Source organism: Coenobita brevimanus, chromosome 8 (genome assembly GCF_032717465.1).
Source record: "Coenobita brevimanus isolate Jiangsu-jjx chromosome 8, ASM3271746v2, whole genome shotgun sequence".
Classification (NCBI taxonomy): domain Eukaryota; kingdom Metazoa; phylum Arthropoda; class Malacostraca; order Decapoda; family Coenobitidae; genus Coenobita; species Coenobita brevimanus.
In genome coordinates, this window is record NC_136961.1 from 47,934,098 (window position 1) to 47,947,225 (window position 13,128).

Here is a 13,128-nt window from a genome sequence, read left to right on the forward strand (position 1 = left end):
AGTTAAATTGGGGAAAGCCCCAGGAATTGATGGAGTGTGTCGTGAAATGCTGAAGCATGGGGGAGAGATAGTAGTAGAATGGATGTGGAAGATGTGCAGATTGGCCTGGGAGGAAGGTAGAGTCCTGGAGGATTGGAAGTCAGGTATAATTATTCCCTTGTCCAAAGGAAAAGGGAAAAAAGAAGTGTGTGGTAATCATAGGGGTATTTGTCTTCTTAGCATAATAGGAAAAGTGTATGGTAGGATACTTACTGACATGAGTTAGAGAAAGAACAGAGGAATTAGTTGGAGAAGAACAGGGAGGCTTTAGGAAGGGAAGAGGTTGTGTAGATCAGATATTCATTCTTAGATTTTTAATGGAAAAGTTTCTAGTGAAGGGAAAGAAGTTGTATGCAGCTTTCATGGATCTGGAGAAAGCATATGACAGGGTGGATAGACAAGGATTGTGGAAAGTATTAAGAATATATGGAGTAGATGGGAAGTTGTTGAATGCTGTGAAGAGTATGTATGATGGTGCTAAGGCTGCAGTGCGTGTAGATGGTGAACTAAGTGAATTTTTCTCTTTGAAGGTTGGGTTGAAACAGGGATGTGTCATGTCTCCATGGTTGTTCAACCTGTACATGGATGGGGTAATAAAAGAGATACAAGGTAGGGTAGTGGATGTTGGAGTGGCCCTGGTGAGAGAGGATAGCGTTTGGAAACTCCCTGTACTGTTGTTTGAAGATGATACTGTGTTGTTCGGTGAAGACGAAGGGGAGCTGCAAGGCTTGGTGGATGAGTTTGGGAGAGTATGTAAGAAACGGAATCTAAAGGTGAATGTAGGGAATGAGGTGGTTTGGCCATGTGGAGAGGATGGAGGGTGAGAGACTGACGAAGAGAGTGTATGTGAGTGAGGTGGAGGGGGGAAGAGGGAGGGGGAGGCCGAGGATGAGATGGAGGGATGGGGTGGAGAGGTATATGAGAGAGGGGGGTGTGAGTTGGGATCATGGCAGTGAAATGGCAGGGGACAGGCCGACGTGGAGGCGATTTGTTTGTGGCCACCCCAAACGGGATTGAGGCATCTGGCAATAGATAGATGGATAGATAATACAACAGAAGGTTCTGTCATATTCACCTAGTAAGTATTCAATTAAATTTCCCCCAAAGAAGGTTGTGGTAGTTGTGGTAGGGGGTAGTTGTGGTTGCAGTAGTTGTGGTTGTGGTAGCAGTCTCTCTACAGCTACATGGCCAATTACTGAACATCCAAGTCTTTTTTCTTCTTCTTCACTATCAGGCAGCCTTCTCCCCAACTCACATCCCTGAAAAAGAATATTCCTTATAAGCCATCACAAGAAAATCTCAATAAAAAAATCAAAATATTCATACACAAACAAAACCACAATTCCACACACACAGGCACCCCAAACTCCACACAGTCACCCCGAAATCCACACACACACAAAATCTCCACATACACCACCAATCTATAGACACACCCAAACCCTACACACACACCCAAATCCACACACATACACAATCCAAACTCCACACAAACACCCCAATCTACACACAGAAGCAATTAATGAAGAGAGAAAGGTAATTATTGGAGAAAAAACAATTACTGGAAAGAGAAAGGAAAAATATCTTACACCCAAAATCTAAGCACATACATACCCAAAATCTACACACACACACACACACACACACACACAACCCAAGCTCCACATACATACACTCCACCCCAGAGTTCACACCCAGCTCTGTTATGTTACTTTCTTACCCTTTCAATCATTTGAGTAGGCTTTAGAAACACTCAGGCCTGTTTACAATACAAATTAAAATCAATATAATCACCACAGAAGCAATTAATGAAGAGAGAAAGGTAACTATTGGAGAAAAAAAACAATTACTGGAAAGAGAAAGGAAAAATATCTTACCAAAAATGCAGACCCTTCCCCTGTAACTGCTGGAGCCTGACTGACCAAAAGCTGGCACATTCCACCCACCCCCACATTCCTTCCCTCCCTCCCTCCCCCCCACTAGTTTCCTCCCCCCCTCCACCACCTCCTCCCTCCCTTCACAGCCCCTCTTTCCTCCACCTCTCTCTCTCTCTCTCCTTCCTTCTCCTCCTTGTCTTCCTTTTTCCTTCCACCTCTTCCTCCTCCCTGAAAAGCACTCTTCCTCCAATTCTCCTCCCTCCTGACATCCTCCCTTCCCTCCACCCCCACTAGTTCTCCCCTCCCCCTCTTTCCTCCAACACTCTCTCTCTCTCTCTCTCTCTCTCTCCTTTGTCTTCCTTCCACCTCTTCCTCCTCCCTGAAAAGCACTCTTCCTCCAATTCTCCTCCCTCCTGACATCCTCCCTTCCCTCCACCCCCACTAGTTCCCCCCCATCTTTCCTCCACCTCTCTCCTTTCTTTTTCTTTTTTTCTTTCCTTCCTCTCTCCTCCTTCTCTCTCCATCTCTTGTCATCAATCTTCCTTCCCTCTTCCTCCTCCTTGAAAAACACTTTTCCTCCATCCCCCCTTACCTCCTCTCTCCCCTCCATCCCTCCTTACCTCCTCTCTCCCCTCCATCCACCCCCTTTCCTCCCCCTCCCCTCTCATTAGACACACACACACACACACACACACACACACACACACACACACAAAGTAAAAAATAAAATACAATCCATTACGGACAAGGGAATCACCTATACACAGGAGAAGGATATTTGTGAAGCACTAAAGAATTTCCAATCAGTTTTTACAGAAGAAAAAAATTTTGAGGGGCTATGTGGAACATGCATGCCCACACACACTACCAGATATACAAATTTCAGAAAAAGTAATACAGGAGGAGTTAAGTAAATTAGACAAATGAAAAGCAAATGGTCCTGATGAAATTTCATGTTGGGTGATACATGAATGTGCAAAGGAGTTAAGTAAACCATTATCTTTAATTTTCAAGAAATCCTTGAGACAAGGTAAACTACCTGATATTTGGAAGAAAGCAAACATTGTTCCCTTATTCAAGAAAGGGAATAGACAAAATCCACTCAACCACTGACCAGTATTACTAACCAGTGTTGTAAGCAAGGTATTAGAAAAGCTTATGCAAAAAGCTTGGGTAAATCATCTAGAACACAATATGATAACAGAAAGACAGTTTGGTTTCAGAAAAGAAAAATCATGTGTTACTAATCTGTTGAGCTACTATGACAGAGTAACAGACACATTACAGGAAAGAGAAGGATGAGTGGACAGTATCTATTTAGATTTCATGAAAGCATTTGACACAGTACCACACCAAAGACTTTTATGGACACTGTACCATCAAGGAGGAACTCGAGAAAAACTGTATTGTTGGATGCAAGATTTTCTCATAAAAAGAGAAATGAGAACAGTACTAAGGGGAAATTACTCATCATGGAAGAGAAGTGACTAGTGGAGTTCCACAGGGCTCAGTGCTGGCACCAATCATGTTTTTAGTGTATATAAATGATACAGAGAGTAACACTGGAAATGAAAGCTATCTAAATATGTTTGCAGATGATGCAAAAATACAAAGGAGAATTACTAACACAGACTCTTGTAAAAAGCTATAAGAAGAATTAAATAAACTTCATAAATGGAGTAATACATGGCAAATGGATTTCAATGAGGACAAGTGTCATGTAATCAAGTTTGGTAAAAGTGGAAAAAGACCTGACTGGGATTATAAGTTAGGAAATAAAACCCTACACACATCAGAAAGAGAGAAGGACCTAGGTGTGATTATCAATAACAGACTATCTCTGGCTGACCACATCAGTGAGAAGGTAAGGAACATGTATACACTGCTTGCAAATATGAGAATAGCATTCACATACATAAATCAAGACATGCTAAGAAAGATAACAACATCATTCATCAGACCAACCCTGGAATACGCATGAGTAGTCTGGAGTCCTCATCTCAAAAAACACATACACAAGATTGAAAAAGTTCAAAGGGTCGCTACAAGATGGGTACCAAGCTTAAGGGATCTAAGCTACGAAGAAAGACTAAAAAAACTGAATCTACCAACACTACATGAGAGAAGGAAATGAGGTGACATGATTATGCTATATAAATGAATATCAGGGAAGGAGAAAATAGACATAAATGATTATTTAACCTATGGGGATGCATCAGCAAGAGGACACTGCAAAAAAACTGCACAGAGAGGTGATAAAGATGTAAGGAAATTTAGTTTCCCAAATAGAGCAATTGATCAGCAGAACGCACTACCGAATGAAATACTGTGCCAAAACAATTCACATATTTAAGGATATGTACGATAAATATGGTTTAAAACACGGGACAGTACGAGCTTGACTCATTCCTGTAAAGATACAGTTAGGTAGGAACAATTAGGTAAGAACACACACACACACACACACACACACACTATCTATAGGATGATGATGGAGTTACATCAATGATAATGATTAATTTCACACAGGATAATCACCACCATAATTACTACCACAAACCACCACTACCATCATCACAACCACCATCTATCACCACCACCACCTACCATCATCACAACCACCATCTATCATCACCACCACCACCATCACCCCCTACCATCATCACCACCAACACCACCACCCCCTACCATCATCACCACCACCACCACCACCCCCTACCATCATCACCACCACCACCACCACCCCCTACCACCACCACCACCCCCTACCACCACCACCACCACCACCCCCTACCATCATCACCACCACATTTCCCTACCCAATACTTCCTTTTTTAAAAACAATTCTACATACAATAAAACCTCACTAGAACAGAGTATCTGGAGCCCAAGCCATTCCGAAAAAAGCGAAACTCCGAAAAAAGCGATATGTGGACTTCCCCCTGCTAAGATATTTTCATACATCAGGGAGGGGTAGGCCAAAGATGAGATGAAGGGATGGAGTGGAGAGGTATTTGAGAGAGGGGTGTGTGAATTTGGAGCAGGGCAGGGAAATGGCGGGGGACAGGGTGACGTGGAGACAATTTGTTTGTGGCCATCCCGTATGGAATTATGGAGTATGGCAATAGATAGATAGATATATTATCCAGGTTATATAATCTGCTTTGTGGAAAAATATCTATAGGCTGGTTTGCCTGCTTATACAAAGCCCTCCATTCACAAAAATATACATATGGAAAAACAACTAACTCAAAAGACAAATGGCCACCCCTTATGGGATTATGGGGTCTGGTTATACTGTTGTTAGATATGCTGTAGATAGATTTAGAGAGAGAGAGAGAGAGGTTTTCCTGCTGATGAGGTAGTGGATATGAAAAACTACCCATATGCAGCTCCTCCTCTCTATGCGAGGTGCTCAATATGAAATAAGAAGAAACTATCTTCACAGACCTGCAGCGAAACTACTGCAGCCAATTTAAAAAGTTTCTTTGAAACTCATAGAATGTGAAACTGTTTTATTAAAGGGCCTTCTTATGGACAAAACTGAAAACTGCTAAATAATCAGCTGATGCAACAGCTAACATGTCAATTCAACTCAAAATTTCAAGCCAAGGAACTCTGCATTTCATAAGTCACTAAAATGACTCTTTATAATCCAAACAGAAAGTCACATAACAGTCAGCTGATGTTTCAGCCAACGGAACTGCTGGCATGATAAAATCGATTCAAAATTTCAACCTGAACAACTTTGTATTTCATAAGAATTTTGCTCTGAGCTCTCCAAAAGCAGATATTCCAGAAGGAGAAATATGAAAAAGATCCCCAGATGCACCACTTACAGACCTGTCAGCTTCACCACAGGTAAAAATACCCATACATAAGAGCTGCCCACTTACAGACCTGTTGGCTGCACCCATACATAAGAGCTGCCCACTTACAGACCTGTTGGCTTCACCCATACATAAGAGCTGCCCACTTATAAGATGTGCCCTGTTTAAAAAATATCCAAATGTAGTACAGGCAAACCCCAGTTTAATGATGCAATTGTTTAAGTAAAAACCCATCACTAGGTGGCATATTATAACTCAGGGTAGATTTATCATGTAAAGTACAGTATAGGGATGCATTTTGGTGCCTTGGGTTTACACCCAAGTCCTAAACCCACTCAAATGAGTCCAAAAACAAGTTTCTAGCTAACCTTAACCCTTAATAGCTTTAAAACACGCTAACTAAGCCTAAAAACTGGGGGTGTGAGTTGGGAGTAGGGCAGTGAAATGGCGGGGGACAGGGCGACGTGGAGGCGATTTGTTTGTGGCCACCCCAAATGGGATTGAGGCGTCTGGTAATAGAGAGATAGGTAGATAGACCTCACCTAAACCCAAAAATAAAATCTGAAATTCATTAAATGTCTGGAAAAAATCAAACTTAGTAAACTGTACCCCAAAATGACTGTGTTCACTCCACCTGTGACTAAAACACATTATTCTAAGTCTAAAAGCAGTTTATAAATCAATCTAAACAAAAAACTTGTATTAAAAAAAAAAAAAAAAAGTCATACCGGGGTTTGGCCATCGTTCAGTGGGGTAGGATGGTATTTCTACCCCCATCACTATGCGGGGGAATCGCATCTAGGCATATCGTATCTCGGGGTCTGCCTGTAGCCTTTGTGTTGACACGAGGCTATCTATCTATCTATCTATTGTCAGATGCCATAATCCCATAAGGAGTGGCCACTTCATTTATGCAGGATGACTCTTACGTATGCTTTTTTTTTTTTTCCACTGAGTGCCTTGTATCAGCACTCAATGAAAAAAAATACCCACGCGTACGAGTCTTCCTGCTTATACAAGGTGGTCGATATGAAATTATGTAAGCTTTCCTTCTTATAGGCGGTGCTCAGTACAATGAAATACCTGTATGTAATGGTTTTCTTGTTAATATGAGGCACTGGATATGAGAAAATACCCATACATAAGCGTCTTCCTGCAATACAAGACCTCGATGTTAAATAATACCCATACATAAAAGTCTTTCTATTTATTCAAGGTCTTAATAAGAAAAAATACCCATATGTAAAAGTCTTTCTGCTAATATGAGGTGCTCAATATGAAAAAATGCCCATACATAGGTGCTTTCCCACTTATACGAAGTGCTCAATACAAACAAATATCCACATGCAAAAGCTTTCCTGTGCACGCAAGATGTTCGATGTGAAAAAATACCGATTTCTAAATATTTTCCTGTTCACATGACATACCCAGTATGAAAAAAATGCCCATGCGTAAGCTATTCCACTTACACAATGTCCCAAGTACAAAGAAATACAGTATACATATGTTCAGAGTTTTCCTGTGCAAATATGGTGCTTGATATGAAAAAGTACCCCTTAGTACTAGTCTTCCTGCTCATACACGGCACTCAATAGGAAAAAAAGCAAAGAAAATACAGTACTCATACGCAGTTTTTATGCCGATATAAAGCGCTCGATTAAAAGAAATACCTGTACTCATATACAGTAGATTTTATGCTGATATGAAGTGCTTGATTTAAAAAAATACTCAGATAGCTTTTATGTTGATATGATGCCCTCTATTAAAAATACTCATACACTAGAGCTTTTATGCTGCCATGAAGTGCTCGATTAAAAAACAAATACACATATGAAAGAGTTTTTATGCCGATATGAAGCGCTCGATTAAACAAAATACTCACATGAAGTTAATAAGCTGATATGATGCGCTCGATTTAAAAAAAATACTCATAAGGAGTTTTTATGCAGATATGATGTGCCCGATTTAAAAAAAAATACTAATACACCGGGAGTTTTTATGCAGATATGATGCCCTCGATTAAAAAAAATTCCTGAGTGGACAACCTAACCCCTACAGATAACGGGGGTTTTCCTGTAACAACAAATCAAATTATTATCTTTATATTTACCTGCCATAGCAGTCGACACTGGAGTACGCATCTCCCCTTCGGAGGAATCGACGAGCCTGGCTGTAGGACCTGCCCGGACAAGGAATCATCAGGGCCTGGACGAAGAGTCATTGGAGCCCAAACGAAGAATCATCGGAGCTGGAATGAAGAATCCACCTGGGCCTGCCAACAGCTCTAGACTCTCCCCATCCCCCCTGCCCCAGGAAGTGGATGGTGAGCTGTAGAGTCGGTTCAGAAGCACATCCCAGACCATACACCATAGGACCGTACCTTAAAATGAAAACCGCCTTATTTTCTACATATATACACCATTAAAATACTCAAATATTACCCAAAAACTACCCAAATCCAATAGGTTCCTTTGCCATGTTAATTTCTAAAGCCTACCCATCTTGCTATACACTAAGATGGCTGACATTTTTGGCCATGTAAAACTGCTTCCACTCCCCTGCTCGGGAGCAGCTGTGGCCGTTCACTATCAACGCCATTTTAATTAAAAAAAAAAAATCCTACCACAATCAACATGAAAAGGATATAATAATCTACAGGTCTTTTCCATCCCCTAAATGGATGGAGGCAATGCTCGGTGATTTAATTTGACACTCAGCCTGTCTAGTTAAATGGCCGCCACCGGGACCTTTCAATCAAATGTAAACTTATTTCACCTTCCAAAATATTACACCACACATCTACTTGATTTTCGTTGATACTAATCTCCAGCGCGTACTCATGTACTGACGATATTCAAATCCAAAAAATAAATATGGATGCTCGAAATAACATTAAATTTAAATAGCACCTCTGATAACTCGGTTTTAAAGGGACGTCTTGGATGCCTGGGGAGCACACCGCCCTATATCGTCCTCATAGCTAATAATTATACACTATATCATCCAACTCCAATTCTCCATAAAGGTACCAGATACTAAAAAATATACAGACATGATAATTACCGTAAAAATAAGCGAAGAAACACCATAAATAAATAATAATAAATGCAGTCATCGCTCACCTTCTTCTTCTCCAGCACCTCCGTCTCATCTCCCACAATGCTCCTGTGACGTCACCCTCCACCCGTAAAATTATATACTTTTCAATGGCAAATTTTATGCACAGAAGCTCTTGAATATATTATCAGCTGTTCAAATAATAATTATTGTGCAAACTTGGTAATGAAGGAAGTAGGATGAGGTCTACAAAGCCTCCCAGGCCACGTAGATTCAGGTTCATCCGATGACGTAGCAAAGTGAACACCATTGAGTCTGGCTCAAGCGCGGTTGAAGTTCGGCTTGAGCCTGGGCACCGCAAAAACGGGAAAGGACGTTTAGCTTAAGTCTGGCTCGAGCCAGGCTCAAGCCTGGGCCTCACAAAAACGCGCCTTAACCTACTGACATTTAAGGCGAAGGGTGACCAGCCACACTTGCTCGGGAGGAACTATATGAACAATAAACCCTAATCATCCGCAGATTTAATGCTTTACAGGCTCACTCCGACTGGAGAGCTTTTACCCATTAAACCACATGGAACCATTTGGCTGTATGACTACCACCAAAGGTTTACAGGAAACCATTCGGTTTGGCATTAACAATAGTCACCCAAAAGCACCACCACACCGAGTGACTAGATGGTGGATGTACCCATCCCACCTATCAGAACTGCTAACAATATAAGTTGTACATTCCAGTAATCCCCACCTCCAAGGGACTGTATGGTACAGTAGACAGCATGCAGCAGTATTCATCATCAATGGCAGCCGCAGCAATTTTGTCACATTGATACAAAACTTTATCAGCTTTGTATTAATATTGTACTACCATCCCTGCAAGATTAGCATTTCCCAAGCTGGATGAAATAATCTGATAGTGGCAAAAACAATGTAAAAAAAGTCAGTCTCACCCCACAAATTTATGAGAATCATCCCTTGAAATGGTTGTCTTTGTGATTATGCCACTCACACCATCTCTCGGTTGCATCCTGTCTCCGTAGTTCAGTTGGTTACCAGTTGTGTTTTATAAAATACTGTACATACAGTCACTCCTCCTTCAAGTCTAAGATATGTACTGGCAAAATACTACTCTTTTTGTTTTACCACCACAATGAATCTAGCCGAGCAAACCCATCAACTACAAGCAGCCACCTTCTGTGGCAGACAGTGCCTCACCACGGTCAGAACGTGGTCCTTCCTCATGTCGAGGTGCAGGGAAAACAGAGGAGGCACAGCCCCTGTTAGGATGAGCAGTGTACCCAGCAGGAGATGTACAGTAGCCTCAACCCAGACTTCCGATTACTGTACTTGGTAAATATGGTTGAGTTCCTTACCTAGAAGTGTTATGCTTGGCCAACTACCAGGCCTTGACCTCACGTCTCTCTCAAGGTAGTACCTCCTGGAATGATGGTAACCATATACTGTACCTACTAACTTTTGGCAAGCTAGTGGGTACCACACCCTGCCCAAAGGCATCATGGAACTACAGTATGCAGATCAGGGGCATCCATCTTCCATGAGCCAGACAAATACACCAGCTGCATACCCCAACTACCTTAATAAGTAAAGCAAAGTTAACAAGCTTCTGGTTCATGACCAAGAGGTTAAAAGAACCAAAAACTAATCACTTTAAGACAAATTTCAGTGAAGAAAAGGTGTTAACTGATCACCATCTTCTAATGAAACAACTCTATGTGAGTTAAATTTAAACACGGACTCAATATAACCTGCTCATGACTGTTTGTATGACCAAGATGTGATTACAGTTCAGTATATGGTATCAACTTTGGCCAGTTCCCTAATCCACAAAACTTTTCTTACCTTTCAGGTACAACCTTTTTCAGCTCGTCATTCAGGTTTTCTGGCATATCTTCCATACACAGTTCATTACACACTCAACTACATTTTAGGTTCTTCATATACAATAAATCCTCATGTTGTCCTTTTTAACATTCTTTGCTATCAAGTCCACAGAAATTGCTGAAAAATTACCTATTAGTTTCCTTGTTACTAATTATGCTGATTTACCAGTTTCCCCCGGACAACAGTGCTGTACAGAAGCTACAATTTTAATGTGACATTTGGGAACACATCCCAGACTTACAGTGGGAAATGCCTTTACCTCATTTATGCCTGTTACCTTACCATGCTTTAACCTTTCTACAGCATTCTTCACTTCTACTATTGTCACATTCTCAGGCACTACATTCAGCCAATCAGGTGTACTGGCACTCTGCTCTTGTCATTTTCTCAACAGTTTTTCAAAATGATCTTTCCTTGTAACTCTTACATTCTCAAAGGGTAATTAATATATGAAGACAAGCAACATAAATTTTTTGTTCACAAAAAATTAGCTTTATATTTACAGAGGATAGAATCTGAGAAACAAATATACTATGACACTTGAGGAAGAACTACAGTACACATAAAACCAAAATCTTATCTGGGAAGTGCAATGCTGATAAGACACTGACCCCCATAATTCATGAGTTCAAAATATGCCTTCAAACAGCCAATGGAAAAAAAAAAAAAAAACATACAAGTTACTTATTTCTGTTACAGAGCAACAATTTTAATGCATAAATTTATTTATGCAAAGCAAAATAATGTACAGACAATATCTAGGGGATCTACGACTTACAGATGCTGAAGAGTTTATGACAGTTATTAAATTTCATCACAGTGTAATTCACTGAAGAAGCTCAAATTCTGTAGAAATAATCAAAGTTAGAACCAAAGAATGTTGCTTTTACATCCTGTCTCTCATTAGGTTTGGTTTGTGTGTACTGTACTGCAAAAATGGTGTGAGTTTCTATAACAAATAATGTCAAAATTACACATTTTCACGTGTTCAAACCTAACACACTACTGTAATCTGACAACTGAGTTACAAATTATCTTAGAAGGGAAAACAATACAATATTTCTTTAAATGAGTGAGCTTCCTCCTAGATTTTATGGTAAATTATAGCAGCATGAAATAAGGAATGGTTACTTTAGTTGTCCATTGCAGTTTGTGGGCACATGTGAATTATACTTACCAGTAATGGGAATGGTATATAGTAGCACCTGCAAAATATAATGTACTCAATATTGCACATCATCCTCAAAGCACAGCAGAATCTTATTATCCATATACTGTACAATAGGGAATCTCCTGAAACCAACTGGATCTTAGTGTTAATCATCTTAATTAGGTGCATGCCACACAGATACTAATATGTCTCTTCATTTTCAGAGTCCACCCACTACCATTCATCTGTACAGTGGTAGCAAAATGAAATACAGCATAAAAAATTACTTCGTGAGACTATACAACAAAATTCTGGTATACTAAATATACTGTAGAATAATTTCACATATACAGACTATACTGAACATGTATGATGATACAGCAGTGCTGATGAAGTATGAATAAGCTAGCAAAGCTACTGTATACAATAAGTCCAGTGAATCAAGATTTGGATATTCTTGGAGAGTATCTGGATTATAGAATTCTTCAGCTCTGAAATCCCAACCACCAAAATACCTGACCTTCAGTCACTGAAGTGTATCATACTTTCAGTGTACAAAAAAACTATCATCTACTTCTAGTGTCTACAAAGGCAGATAATCAGAAAGGGCAAAAAGGCAATGTATGGTATTCTGGTGACGACTATAGTACTGGTTTTATCTGAAATGTAGTGTAAAACTATATCTTTAAGTACTGAAATTACTAATCTCTCCCATGAACTTTTCTTAATTCTTAAAAGCACATTGTGCCTTACGCTGAGTACAGACAGTCACATTACAGTACAGTACTGCAGTGAAGTGCATACTATTCATTATAAAGTTATTGCTCTACAGAAACTGATTACAGCACTGTTTCCCAAATGAAGCTATGTACTAAATAATTCTTCTTATGGAAATAAACTATTTGCATAAAACAAAACAAAACTAATTACAGCCCCCTGCTCATTCATCCCCTTAGTTAAGTAGATATATTGGTGAAAGTAGATATAACGGTGAAATTATAAAGTTACAGAAGTATATGATCTTGTGAATATTCTGCACTTGTGTATTACCAGATTATTGTAGATGCAAATAAGGATACCCGGTATAATTATCTGGGGGTTCATCTTCAATGGCAACTGATCAAAATGTACAGTACAAAGTACTGGATCATCTTTTGCAATATGGCATGATTCACTCCCTGGTAACATCTAAATTGTGCTAATACAGCAACCTTTGGCACAAGACAATTTTTACACTGTAGCTAATATGAACCATAATGATTTGAAGAAGGCAT